Raw genomic sequence first — 14859 nt, 5'->3', positions numbered from 1 at the left:
CGGTGCTCGGAACATGGACCGGTGGTTTGCAATCAGCAGTTCGGGTGGCAGCAGTTAGGCTCCTAGCTGTCTAGCCGTCTGCACTCATCCCTCCAACACGCCACCACCTCTCGCGGAGGTTGGGGCGGATGAACGAGGAACTGATATGACGGGGCGGAAGGGGGCTTCCGAAATAATATCGCGAGTAAAAAGCATTTGGGGGAAGGAAGGTTTTTTTTTTGTGGTCGTCGGACACACATTGTAATACGCAAATGACGCAGTAGGGACGCATCAATTAGGTAACGCGAGCGAATGCGCATGCGACACCGGCACCGGCACCGGTTGGTCGTTCCGTGAAACCGAAGGGAAAGCACTGGAAGGGGAAATTACAATTTGGAGAAAACGCGCCTCGAATTCACCGATCGATTCCTGGTTTCAATTGTTGTCGTCGTCGAGGGACGTCTCAAGATGAAAGTCCAACAGCAACCAGGAATGGAGCGTCACGCGAAGGGAGTGAGAAGGATTTTTCCATTGTTTTTCTTGGCTTCAACTCCACTCTAAATGCTCGCTTTCTGTCTGGCCGCACGTATGCACGCATACATTCAGCATGCACACACACACACACACACACACACACGAGTCGCGTCTGCTCCTTTCGGGGGTGGCCCTTTTTTTCGCTCCGGAGAGCACGAGAAGGGCTCCACAGAGCGTTCTCGCTTACTCGCTCGTGGGTGTTATATTGCGGAAGTGACAGAGTCTGCCGCTTGCTTGCTTGCGGCTTGTGCCGTTTTCCATTTCGATCTGCGCAAGCGGAATAATGTTGTCCTAGGTCCAGAAGACCGTCCGGCACTCTATATGCTCACTCGCGAGCACTGCATGCATGCTCGCTAGTGTCTCCGGTGGTGGTGGTGGATCACCGATGGACAATTTGAAGGGATGATAGGGTTAGTTTTTTTTTTCTTCTTTCTGATTCGCTATTATTTTTATTTTCTTTTACACGCGACGCGACTCTCGTTGCGTGCTCCTGGCCCCTGATGGAAAGGACATTATTGGAATATTTTCCGAAATTCTTTCGGACCAGCAATTTCGTGGGGAAAGGAACAGAGATCCTTTCAAAGCAGCTTGCGGTAGGTCCGGGAATGGTCGCCGAAATTCCATCACTCACGCAGGAGGTGTCCTAACTATCTCCCTCCCCTCCCCTGCCAGGATTAGCCGTCTAGCAAGTGGTTGACAGCAGAGCTTGAAACAACAGCTGTAGACTGTCGCTCTCCGTGTATCGTTGCCGGTGCCGGGTGAATGGACTCATCCATCCCGCCGTCATCACTTAACGATACAGACAGAGACGGTCTCTCTCTCTCTCTGCTAATCCCTACTGCTGCTGCTATTACTGCAACTTCTCCTGCTATGGATAACGAGTTAATTAAGGACAATTTAATAACGCAAGAGACGACCGCTCGTTGGACAGCCCAGGGATGCTTGTCATGGTTGCCAGGGCTTCCGGATAAGAAGCGTCCGGAGTAATCATAAGGATTGCGGATTGCACACCCGGAAAACGACTGTTAAGCGTTTGGAATGAAACGCTGCAGTCGTCTTGACAACGTCTTTAACGCGCTACCAGACTACTTAGTTTTTTTTTTACACTGACCGAGACTGTCAGTTTCCCCTAACGCCAATCCCGAGGCCTACTACAATGCAGAAATGGGAAATGTCAACAAAAATGGCCGACGAGACCCCGTCAAAAGAGAAAACGGTCTTCCAAACATCCGAGGTGGTGAGGGTCTTTAATGTACCGTTTCGCAACACCTTCAAAGAGAACAAAGATGTCGCGTGTGGCTATTGAGTGGCTCTTTTGTTCCTGGTTTTTGCACACACACACGCACACACGCACACGTTGACTTCCGGTGCCGAGACACTAAGTGAGAGTTCTGCGACTCCCCCCCCCCCCCCCCCGATTACACCCCGAACAGCGAAACGGTTGAACGCAATGCAGTCGGTCTGGGATATTGCACAGACCCCCCACACCGAAGCACATTTGCAAATGCACGCCAGGTGCAGCCAGTAACGCCAGACTCTTCGTTGCACACCCCACATCCCATCATTCCGTGGAGCGCAGACACGCAGAGACAGAACATCGAGGTAGAACTCTGGCAGACAGATGTGCTGCTGCTGGCGCTGCTGCACGGTTACGCTTGGTTTTTCCTCGTTTCATTTCAACACCAACAGTCGGAGGTTCTGGATGGGGGGTGGCGTGGAGGTACTGTATTACTCTTTTTGCTACCCTCTAACCCTCAAGCCCTTGGAATGGCCTCGCTTGAGATGGCTTGAGCTCAATGAGACACAAAGAGCACAACTCAACCAAGCACACGAAAGCACCGGTGGTGGCCACCGGTGGCTTGGCAAGCGAGCAAGACCCCCCCCCCCTCTTTCGGACCTTTCACCCTTCTCCATCCCCTTCCCTTCGCTTCACCCTTATGTATCGAATGCATTCACGTATTACATTTCGCGATGCAATTGCAAGGCATCTCCGACGAGTGCATCTCCTCCGAGCCCCGACCGGAGGTCTACCGCTGTATGTGTGAGTGTGTGTGTGTGTGAGTGTGTGCTTGGTAAGGGTTGACTAGGTCGGTCGATGAACCAACGTATCGCATCGTCTATCGTTCGGACTCGACTTCCGCCATCCAGACAACCTGTCGTCGGCGTCGTCGGTGGCGAGACTACTTTTTCCTCTCCTTCTTTTCCCAATACACCATCACTCCCCTCTCAACCCGCTACCCATTAAACGCTATCACAGCGTACAGTCTGGTCGCTTTAACGACGTTACTTGACACCCCCCCAGGCAGGACTATCGTCTTCGTCTACCGTCGTGCCGTCGGTCCGTTTGTTTACTGTCCATCTCGCTCATTCACATTCACAACAACCCTTTCAAAACCCTTCCACGGTGGCCAACACGGACAACGGCGATGACGACAGACTGTCTGGCGCGCACAAAATTTTTCGGGCCTGCCTGCCTCGTATTGACATCGAAGGGTGAAGGACTGAAGAGAAATATGGGGATCGATCGAACGGACGCGTTCCGTTCGAGGAGGCCTCGCGCTCGGCCACCACACGCTCGTTATGCGCCATTTCCGGGAAAAATTCGAGGGGGAGCTCCATCGTGATGGCGGGAGTTGCGAATCGATTCGGCTCATCGCTCCCTCCCCATCGCAATTACAGACCGGGAACACTGACCTCCGGTAAAGTAGCAGCAGCCGACGGCGTATTGGTGTGTTGGCGTGGTGCGTGTGTGTTCGTTCTGGGCTGGAGTTGATTCGAAGAAATTCAATTCTCCTTCCTTCCAAGAGGCCTCCCGGTGTCCCCTAATGGGGCTATTCTCGATGCAGAACTTCATTTTCGCGCATTCAAAACTGCATTTGGCGACACTTTAAACATGAATGGCTTGGCTTTATACTCTAATGCTCCTTCTCCTTCTCCTGCATCGTGTGTGTGAGCCGACTTGCCCTGCCTATCCCGTTCGCCGGGGCGTTCGGGTTAATGAACCATCGCCACCATCGCCACCACTGGCCAGCATTCACTCTTCCTTTTTTGCGACCATTTTTTGCCCTTTGTTTTCGTTTCTCTTTTGAATGTGTGCGCCCGTGTGTGTGTGTGTGTGTGTGTGTGTTGATTGACCGCGTAGCGAAAACACCTATGACCGTGGAAACGGAGGAAACGGAGGACGCACGGCAGAAAGGACTCCGAATCCGGCGCGTCGGCCCTTTTTTCCGTTTGTTTTTCCACTTTTTCTCCCCTCCCCCCCTTTCCTGTCGCATTCGTCGCCTCTCTGGCCTTCCCTCGCAGGCCTACAACACTCTGTATGCACTTTCCATTCCTTCGATCCTTCCAACGCTAAGCGTGAGGTGAGAGAAAGGACACCGACTCACACACACACAGACCCTCACATGGGCTCATGTGGAGTGGCTTTTGTGCCGTTACCGTTTCACACACACACACACACACACACACTGTCCACCGTTGTCGTCGCCGCCAGGGGGGCCTTCCGCTACCGTTATCCTTGCCAAATAGGGTAGGCGTCGTGGCGAAGGAGCCGCGCTGAAGTTTAAAGGTTATTGACACCTTGAAAGGAAGAGAGAGGAGCTGTCAAGGAGGGGAGGCGGTGAGGTATGCTTGAGGCCAACCACCCCAGAAGTGCCCACAAGGTTCAGGCACGATTGAGAGTGAAACGGTGAACCTCACGCGAGTGTCCTTAAGGGAGGGAGCAATAGGCAACACACCACTTTGGGGCCTTCGAGGGGGGGGGGGGGGGGGGGTTGACCGAAGCCAAGCCAAGGCTTTCTTCCGGCGGCCGACAACCGATTCACCTGCAAAATAATGCTCGGCCTAGAGTAGTCGGCGCGGCACGCCGGAAGGAGAGGGTTTGTTTATGTTGAGTAAATAATAATCTCTCGGGAACACTACTCCCCGGCCATGGCGTCTGAAGCACTGGTGGCGGGGTAATTCAGGGGTACCGTGCAGACAGAGCAGGAAAAGTGTTTTCCTACTCGTGGCGTGGAAATTTTGTTGCGGTAGGTCGTCGACACACGCCGTCATCATCGCCGCAGTCGCGGCCATCCATCGGCGTGATCGCGCTGTTGACGGACGAAGGTCAGTGACTTTCGCAAAGCCAGCAGGAAGAGGAGGCGAAGGAAAAGGATTTGTGGAGCTTCAAGTGCTTCGAGGGGATCTCGATTGTTATGTTCGTTCAATTGACGATAACACTGTTGGAGAGACTTACCTTTAGTATTTAATTTCCATAGGGGTGAATTGCACGAACGATCTGCAATGAGAAGACGTTCAAAAGAAGGTGAGAAAATTCGTCCAGACTATGTTTTAGAATGTAACAGCGTATCTAGACGGCCATGAGAAAGGCGAGAGTGTCAAATCCATACAAATCCACAGAAATGTATGGATTTGACATTCTCTCCTTTCTCATTCTCTTCTAATTCTCGCCTTTATCATGACCGTCTAGATACGCTGTAATGTAAGTTGAGCTCAAGTCACCTACTAGCACTAGCCTCTGCTAAAGTGAACTCAAATTAGTAAGAAAATTCGAATAAATTCTTAAGAACAGTAATACCCACCACTCTCTGCAACGGTACTCGTGAACCATGTATGCAAATGCAAAGCAACGAGCCGTCGAAGAGGCTGTTTCCACTCTGTTCTGCTCTGCTCTGCTACGATCAGATAAAGCAAGACCTATCCTACCGCACATACCCGGTAGGAGACGGAGAAGAAGCCCTCAGCCCTCAGCCCGCTCAGCCCTGCTGAAGGTACCTGCAAGATCATCATTTTCTTCCTCCCAAAAAAGGGAAAGGTCTCGAGGGGATTTGACGCCTTCGCCCGGTGGTGCGGCGGTGGTGCTGTTCTAGCATAACGGGACATGCCACCGACCGGAGCACCGGAGACCCCGCGGTGGGCCCCTTAATGGGCAGGTACACACCTCTCGATCCATTCCTAGGTCTAGCAGCTATGCGTTGCTAGAGCATCGAGATCGAGCCCATCGAGCAACCGAGCAACCGAGATGAAATCGGAGAACGAGCGGTATTCTTGAGCCCTTCGTTCTTCTTCTTCTTCTTCCTCTTCTTCTGCGGCTTCCATTTGTGTTCTATTCTTTTGCTCCCTCTTCTCTATGGTGACCACCTGAGGAGAGAGCGCATGCACCGGGGCATTGGGATGAAGATTGCGGGTTTTAAAGCCCCGACGCGGTTAACCTGGACCTTGGTTGGTGGTTTGTCTTCGGTGATTCTTCCGGAAACAACGGGACTTCTGCCATGGACACTATCGGTTGGGATGACAGAGTGAGTGAAGGAGAGACAGAGAGATCTTGTACCATCAATCATGATAAGGAACTGGTCGTTGCGGTCACAGACTTACTATGCTGATCGCGGATTAAGGCGAACAGTTTATGAAATGTACTTTATGTAGTAATAAAGTTGATTTGCAATTTTATATTTTTTAAATTTTACTTTAAACATAATTAGTCAAAATATTAATCAACTTTTTGTAAACTCCACAAATAACAAATGGCGAATTTTTACCCAAAAAACTAATTCCCCAAAAACATTTACGGCACATTCCACTGCGTCCCATTCCAATATGGCACGTATTTAAGGGCCTGCGACATTCCCCACAGTCACAATCTGTTTAGAAGTAGCATAGGAAAAATAGACAACAACAAAACGAAACAAAAGAGAAGGAAAGAAGAACCTCATAAAAATATGTATTGGCCTCCCTCCGACCGCGTGCAGTAAAAGATGCGTCGAGAAGACCACCCCGTTGCACCAACAAAACATACGCATAGAAGCACACAAAACATAACGGTATGCAAATGTGTCGCTCCTTCAAGAGAATATATGTGCGTGCCGTCCCGCCATAATCGGAGAGAGGATCCGCAGCCGCAAGCCTACTATGATGCATGTTCGTGTACGTGAGTGTATCGTACACACACCAACACAACCGGGGCCATCGTAGTAGCCATCGACGCACAAAAATGTTCTCTTAAGTATTTTGGTTCATTTTTAAACTATTTTAATGTCGATTTAACAGTATTATTATTTTCGCCAAGACAGTCATCATCATCATCATCAGTGTATTAACACGCACTTCGTTTCCGTTTTAGCTTCCAATTTTTTTTTCTTGGTGATGTTTTCGCAAAATGAACACAAACAACAACGCGTACGAGGAGCTTTCGGAGAGTGGTTCATCCTGAAAGCTTTTCTCTCTGCGGCTCTCCGGTGTGGTGCGCGCTCCTTCTTGTCTCTTCTGCTGCTTCTTCTTCGTCGTTGCCGGACACGCACACAGAGCCGGCCTCCGGTTCCGAGATGCGTATGTGATGAGAGACAGAGAGAGAGAGAGCAAAAGGTGTGCGTGTTCAGCCTGTCTCCCTCTCTCTCTCTCTCTCTTTCGTGAGAACACACCACTTGATAGGCCGCCCTCCTGTACCACCCCATTTGGCTTTTGGTTCGCAGGAAGTTGACCGAACGCACCCGTTGCCGCAGCAGCAAAGATCGTTGAACCCGTTCACTGCTTGTTGCAAACTGCTGCGGCCGGCCGGCCGGCCACCACCGACCGGCGTTGTTCTTGGGGCACACATACACGCACACACACACGCCCGTGCCTCTCTCTCTCTCTCGCGCGCGCTCGCCTCCTGTTGTTCCATTACCTTTTCTTCATGGAACGACGAGGAGCATTTCGAACGAAATTGAAAACACTGCCGAGGTCATTTGCTTTTCGGCCGACGAGGAGGAGGAATTGTTTTATGCGCCCCCGACCCCACCCTTTCCTCACCACCCCTCCCTTTTTAGCCACACCACACCGGAGGGCAGCGGGCGCGTTCTGCGCGTTCTGTTCTTGTGTATGTTTTGGTTGTTTCTTCTGCGCGTCGTCGTCGTCGTTCTCCACAGCACGATCGTTGCGCGTTGATCGTCTCTCGAGTGCTTTTAATATTATGAAATTCTGACGACTCCACAGGCGAGGTGGGGTGCAGGACAGGAGCAACAGGACTTCCCCTCTCACTGCGCCACAGGACCTTCCCTTCAGCTCCTTCTTTTTAATGTTCATATTTTGCGTTTGCGTTCTTTTTGCGCTCTCCGCTGACGCTCTGTTCGTCCTCCGAAGCAGATTGACCGGAGAGAGAGAGAGAGAGGACCTTCTGCCATACACATGACAGTGAAGGGCCCGACACCACGCAGGACACACACACACTGTGGACTGGCATTTCGTTTCGTTAATTGTAACTCTTCCCTTCCCCCAAAAGTTTGATGGATTATGCTGAACCGGACCGGTCTTCCGGAGTGCCGGGGTTTGTTCTCGCTAGAACATGAGGGCCGCCCGAGGGCTAATGGGTTCGTCCCGGTTGCCAAAACGGTGGCCAACACTTTTGGGAGCATTTTACGATCGGTGGTTAAATACCGTCCGGACCGCTGCAGATTAGTGCAAAAGGTGTCAAGGATGGTCAAGCCTGCCCGGCCAGGAAGGAGAAATAATTGGTAAAACGCACGCCACGCCACGCCACGCCACGCGGTGGTCACGATCTTCGTCTCACCGGAGGAGCATAAAACAAAACCCTCCCGTTAGGGTAAAGTTCATAAAATCTGTTTTTCCTAATGAAATCGCAAACGAAATGGCGTTGCCGTTTTTATTTTTAAGGTTTCCACAAACTCCCTTTTTCGTAAGCATCGCAGTCTCGAGAGTCCAGACCAGCAGCTCGCGAAAGATTCCTCGGACGGGATTCTCACCGCGTTGCGAGCCAACGCTTGCGCCTTAACTCGGCTATTGCCCTCCCTTCCCCCGGGGTAGGGGATGGGGAGAGCGAGAGAGAGAGAGAGGGCCGTTCAACTCTCGGTTCCCCAACATCTATCCGGTTGGTTGCTCCAACAACCGGCAACAGCAGCCCAGCACCATTCGTTTCCTTTTCCTGCCACCACCATCATGATCATCAACGTGATCATCATCATCATCAACAGCAACAGCAGCAGCACCCTGGAGTGGAAACAGAGAAGCCATAGCGCCGCGAGCCGATGATGCCCGGGCATGTTTTGCGCATCGTCGTGGCAAAGGTGCGATGAAGGGGGTCTAGTATATGGGGGAGGCGAGGAGGCTAGAACGATTCTCTAATAGGTTCCTTTCCTCCTCCCTCCTTCGTCATGCTGCTGATCGATGCGCTTATGAGCCTTTATGTGCAATAAGATATCGTGGCGCAGCGCTCATCGAGAAGCGCATCGAGGCGTAGAACGAACCCCAAGATCCATTCTCGGTGTTGCCGATGACGACGACGACGCCAACTACGACGTTTCGCTTTGGTTTATGCTGGAGCAGAGCTTCACGAGACGAACGCGAGCATAAATGCAAGCGAGTTTCTTCCTCTTCGCATCGATCCTTCGCATCGTCGATCGTCGCACACACACGAGATGCGAAAGAAGGCAAACGAACTCGCTGCTCGAACGTTGCTCGCTAGATCATAGACCACAAAAGCGAATGGTTCGCCGGTCGGTTCGTCACGGCCACGGGTTGTGGCCGTGTTTGGTTGCCATCGCAGAGCCGGGTGGACTGCGTCTTGAGTTCCATCTTTTTTTTCCTTTATTGCCAATTCCAACGCTGGCGCACTCCAGATTGAACCTCCTCCCGAGAGACCCCCGAGACTTTTCACACCTTCTGAGGTCCAGCCACCCAGCTAGGTGCCCGCGTGACCACCACGTGAGATGAACCGTGAAGCGCAAGGCACTAGGCACCAGGCACCATCGACCACCGATCACCGAAGATCGATCGAGATCGATGAACTGCGCGACCGGCGAACGCAATGCTCGCAACGGCGTGACGGACCGAAAACCGATCCGGCACCGCGTCCACAGGAAGGGTTGTTCTATAGAGAGGCCCCCAACATCATCATCATCACCGCCGCCGCCGTCGCCACCGTCGTCGTGTTCAATCATTATGCTCCAAACGCGATTGTGGCTATGCTTCCTTCCTTCCTTTCTTTCCCTCCACGCCATCGTTGCATGAAAGTAAAAAGGCAACGAAATCGAAATCTCTTCGCACACACACGCGCGTTTACTTCCTTTCCTTCCTCACCGGTTCCGTTCTTTGGTGCGCGTTCTGGAAGAAAACCAGCGAACCGCAAAACGTAAAGCGACGCGCCACCGACCAACCAAGCAAGCGAGCAATCGAGCGATCGTGTCTGTGTGTGCGCGCGCGGCGCAACCACCCCACGATCGAGTAAAGCATGTTCTTGTTCTCGTTCGCGCGCTCGCGCGCACGCTCACCTGCGTGTGTGTGTGTGCTTCGTGGAGAAGAGAATGGAAAATTCACATATTCGCCGAGTGCCGCGCATCGCGAGCGAGCGAACGAACGAGGGACGAGCCAGCGAACCGGGCGAAAGGTTCAGTGACCGATCGGTCGAATGGCGAATGAACCCGTCCGGTCGCAACAGCAGAACACACCACGCTGCTGCTGCTGCTGCTCGCGATCGTTGTTCTTGGTATCGTTCTGTTGGGGCGAGCCCAAAGGAAAGTGAGAATCACGCGAGGTGGTGGAAAGGGGGGGGGGGGGGGTGTTGAGGTTTTTGCGCACCCCCTGGAGGGGGGTGGGGGTTGGTTCTAGTAGGGGCAGGAGGAGGATGAGACGTTCGCCTAGGAGGGCTAGATGATGATCATCGCCATCATCGTCTTCGTCCAGGAGAGTTGTCTGTTCTCGCGCGCGTGTGTGTATGTTCCCCGAGATCACGATCGCTGGAGATCTTCGGTCGCTTCGCAATCACGCAGCTCTTTACCTTCTTAGGAAGGTCTGTATGTGTGCGTGTGTGTCTGTATGTGTGCGAAGGAAGGTTTGCAAATCGAAGCTGTGAGCCACATCATCATCGCCATCGCGCAGATGATGCCATCGACGATCGAGTGTCGAGCGTGTCGAGGGATCAGATCATCAACCGTGATCGTTGATCCTCTCTGGTGATCCACACACACACGCACACACGCACACACACGTGGTAGTGACCGGTCACACCGCGTGCCATCGAAAGTGACAGGCAGGCAGGTAGGTAGTCGGAATGGATCCCCGGAGAGGGTGCTTTAACCCCACTCCCCTCCCCATACCCTCACCCCTTTGCACACAATCACATCCAGCGCACCTTACGCGTGTTCGAGGATGACGACGACGACGACGACGACGACCGGTCGACGACCTCTCACGCGGGAGATGGCGCAAATGGGGCGCCACATGCCCGGTCCCGGACCAGGGGACCGATCAGATTTGCTCTCCGGTCGCCGGTCGGTTCCTCCATCTCCCACACAAAGCTCGCGATCATCGCGATCATCGCGTTCTCGGAGGGGAATGCGCGAACGTCAAAAACGACGATCGAACCTTAATAGGGGACCGCACATCACACTCACCCCCTCTATTGAGTGGCGGGGAGGATGTCAAATAAATTTTGCGGCCAGAAAGATTGCGCCGATTGCAGATCGTCAACGCCTGGCGTGCGCGCATTATGCATTTCTCGCGATCGTTCGCGTCGCTGTCGCTCAGCAGCATTGCGTTGGTTGAGATTTAAATGCACACACGCACACACACGGGGAGGAATGCTGCGCATTAAATTCCCCGTCATAAAACACTGCCCGGGAACACCCAGGAACACCCGGAGTAGCGCGCGCGCCTTCTGCTGATGCCAACTAATTGACAATCTCTCACACTGGGGAGAGGAAAAGGGAGAAGACATTGAGACATGTGGTGGTGGAGGTGGCGGTTACTTAATGTCATTGTCAAGGATTTTTCGTGCCTTCCTCTCCGCTTCCTCTCCGCGCGCGCTGTTCATCCACACACACATCTTGAACTCATACTCCAACTCATCACCATCATCATCATCACCTCCGTCGTGTGTTGCGGTCCGGTGACTCTCGGAGTGAGGTGGTATGGTCATTACACCCGGCACCCCCCTCCCTCGGTTTTTTCCGCAAAATCATGTCTGGCTTCTCTCTCTCTCTCTCTCTCTGTCGGAGGCTCGCTTTTGCGCTTCGCTTCTTTGCCGGATCGATCTTTGTGCACTGCTTACGCTTTCGTTCTGAAAAGAGGGTGGTGTGCTGAGAGCTGGGAGCTAGGGAAGGGAAGGGAGGGCGGCCTAGGGTTAATAACTAGTCGTTACGCGGCGTACACCAACCACCACCCGGCTTCACCAGACACCGGCGAGCGAGCGTCCAATAGACCAGCTGCATGATGGTGTTGCTGCTGTTGCTACTGCTGCTGGTGTCGAACATCTCAACGTGCTAGCAACACACACACACACGATCATCATCATGATCATGATCATCGTCATGCAATCATGTGCCGTGGTGCGGTGTTGCTGCTGCTGTTGCTTTAGGTTCTAGCTTCCGGTCCTTTCCTAGAGCAGGAAAGTGCGCACGCGATGGAAATGAGTGAACCGAACCGGAACACACGGGCCAGGCAGGCAGGTTGATGCCACAAACCGAACCGAAACCCGGTCCCAGCAAAAGCAAATCCCAGCAACAACAACGGCGTGCGATATCCGATCTGCTGCTGCGTGTTATTTGATCCCTTTACTTGCTGCTGTTGTTGTTGGCTGGCCAGCTGCACGAGTCACAAGTTCTGTTTAGTGGAATTTCAGGAATTCGTCACACACACACACACGCGCGCGCGTGAGGTATTGTGTCACTTTGTGACTTCATACTTCGTATTAGCCCTTGTTTTTTTGGCCTCGCGAGTGCGTCTCTCCTCACAAGTGCAAGAGTGTCACCGAGTGGCAACCGAGTGACCTTCAACCATCATCTCCAAATATAGCGCGGCTCATCGTTGATGACGATGACGATCATCACCGGTTACCGGCGATCATACTACACCCGCTAATCATCGCGATGCTGGTGCAAAAACCTTGGCACACGGCGAACGAAGAGCCTCAGAACGTTGCAAAGGTGCCACTCTTCACGTGTTCTGTGTGTTCTGTTCTGTGTATGCGTGTGTTCTTCACTTGACCCTGACCAGCCGACGGTAGAAGGAAGAATGCCAGCTCATCCTCGAGCAGACCGTTCTAAGTAGTCCCCTGCACACCCCCTCTGGCCTCACGATTTACTCACTCACGATGGTTATGCTGACTGACTGGCTGACTGGTTGGTTGGCTTGTTGATAGTTAGTTAAGCTTACGGATCGTTAGTTGCTGCGGATCAGGGAGCTTACCTGCTGCTACTGCTACTGCTTCTGCTGCTGCTGTCGCTGGTGATATCACACCATCCACGTGGTTTTCGTTGTGTGGAGTCGAGAGGGGGGGATCCTTCAGATTCTAATTATGATGCACATGTTAATTGCAACCCCTCGCGGCCCCAGACGCCTGGCGACGATCGGCCACGTTCGTCAGGGCAGGAGGAAATAGTTCCGTGGATGATGGTAGAGTCCGGCTGCCTCCGTTCCTGCTCTTCTTCCTTCGACTCCTGCGAGGTTGTCGTTAGATGTCGCGTTGCGGTGTTCCTTCCTTTTCGGAGGTGAGGTGATGCTGGGGTTTCAACAAGCTTGCTTTGCCTTTCGGTTGGTTGCGATAACAACGTGGGGCTAATGAGGTGATGACACACACTGCCTTCTAACACACACGCGGACACACGGACACACGGACACACTGGCACGCACAGCACTAGCACTGTGTTGTGGTGAGAGGGGGCTACTTTGATTGCTTCCGATTCTGGCTCCCGTTCGTAGCTTTTCGTCCGGAACAATTGCGTTCTAGCTGCTGTCTCGAATCACACACACGGGCTGCTGCACTCGGAAATAAGCACACACACACGGGAACACACACACACACGGGACACACGTGCACGACGACGATGACAGGGTTGCTGTTGCTTACATAAAAACACTTTTCGTGTCGACTTCTCGCCCTTCCCGGCTCAAGGTTACGTGGTTCCCGGTTGGATTACGAAATGTATTCAGATATCGAACCCGAACGATATGTTGCGGTTTCGGGATCGGGTCGCACACACCAGCGCACACGCAAATACACGATCGGGAACACAAACACCTCGCTCGCCCGCGTGGCCACAATTCCCTCAAACGATTGACACTCGACTGACTGACTAACTGACGTCGTCGGGAGCACGATTTTTGCGTCGCAATAGCCTTCCAGATGTTGTGACACAACACCGCAACCCCGCGATTCCAGAAATTCCCGATGATTCCCGGGGAGCTGCTGCTGCTGCCGCTTCCGTTGTTGCTTCCGCTCCTCGTGTTGCTGTTGCTGCTGCTGCTGCTGCTGCTGCTGCTAATGTGTGCTAATCCAATTCTACTCCCGGGTTTTGCTGCCCGGGTGTGGATCACCGTTCCTGTTTGACTTGTTTTGAGGTGGACTTTTTATTCCGTTCCGCAAATCACTGCTCCAGCACACCGAGAAAACCACTGGAGGAAACGTTTTTTTATTATTATTATTTTGGTTGGATTTTCTGTCGCCCTTTTTTTTTGACACCGCCTCGAACGCTTATTCGAGGTTCAATCACATAACACAGCCACACACACACACACGCACGCACGTACACAAACTTTTGTGGTATTGATTTTGGTTTATTATCTGCTTCCGATATCTACTGCTACTCACAAGTACTCCAACATCATCATCATCCTCGTCGTCGACGATTGCGCACTTCGCCGAGGTTCGCGTTCTAGTCACACGCGCAAGTCACTCGCAGCTCGAGCCGCGTGGGAGCGGGGGGCGGGAGCGTGGTTGCGGTGGTGCACCTTTTACACCCCCTCCTCCTCTCGTGTGCCCGCTTCGCGTACACTTCGTTTAACTCTGCACTTATGTAACTCCAGCGACGATGACGACGATGGAACTGACGGACGTCACACACTGGCGACGATGTACACGGTGAGCTCCGGTTACACCGCGATGCTGTCACTGGTGAGGCCACTAATTCTACTGCTGCTGCTGCTCGATGCCAAGGTTTGTTCAACTTTCAGGGCCACGGTCACGGACTCACCATCCCAATCAATCACAAAACAAATCTCAGTAGTCTGTTGACGGCTCTATTGACGGCTCCGTTCTTGCGTTCGCTGCCGACCGACCGACCGACCGACCGAGGGATGATCGGTTTGCGAATGACGGACGGAACAATACGGACGTACGGACGGACGGACGTACGGACAGACGGACGTCCTGCTCGAGTATTGGCCTGGGGAGTACTAAAACCGAAGCCCAGAGCGCAAGAGCTGCTCCACGTTTGACGGTCAAGGTACACGGGCACGATCGGCTGCTGCTGCTGCTTCGAGCGCTTCTTCCTCACCCACACAGCCACAGACAACGAGCTCGAACCCGATCGCCGATCATTCCCGAAAGCTTAGCCTCTCGCGTCTCGCGATGATCTT

The 14859-nt window shown here is 53.0% G+C and overlaps 1 protein-coding gene across 1 annotated transcript in view; it reads right to left on the bottom strand.

Annotated features, from left to right (window-relative positions):
* Positions 1 to 14642, bottom strand: part of LOC125954576 (uncharacterized) — a 35248-nt gene extending 20606 nt beyond the window's left edge. The window contains exons 1-2 of the mRNA XM_049684995.1: positions 12691 to 14642; positions 4751 to 4792 (exon numbers count right to left, since the gene is read on the bottom strand). The gene's annotated coding sequence lies outside the window, so the exon portion shown is untranslated. The remainder of the gene's footprint in view (positions 1 to 4750; positions 4793 to 12690) is intronic.
* Between the last annotated feature and the right edge of the window lie 217 nt (positions 14643 to 14859).

Source organism: Anopheles darlingi, chromosome 3, assembly GCF_943734745.1.
Source record: "Anopheles darlingi chromosome 3, idAnoDarlMG_H_01, whole genome shotgun sequence".
NCBI lineage: Eukaryota > Metazoa > Arthropoda > Insecta > Diptera > Culicidae > Anopheles > Anopheles darlingi.
The sequence above is the reverse complement of the archived record's forward strand: the minus strand, read 5'-3'. Positions and strand labels throughout refer to the sequence as shown.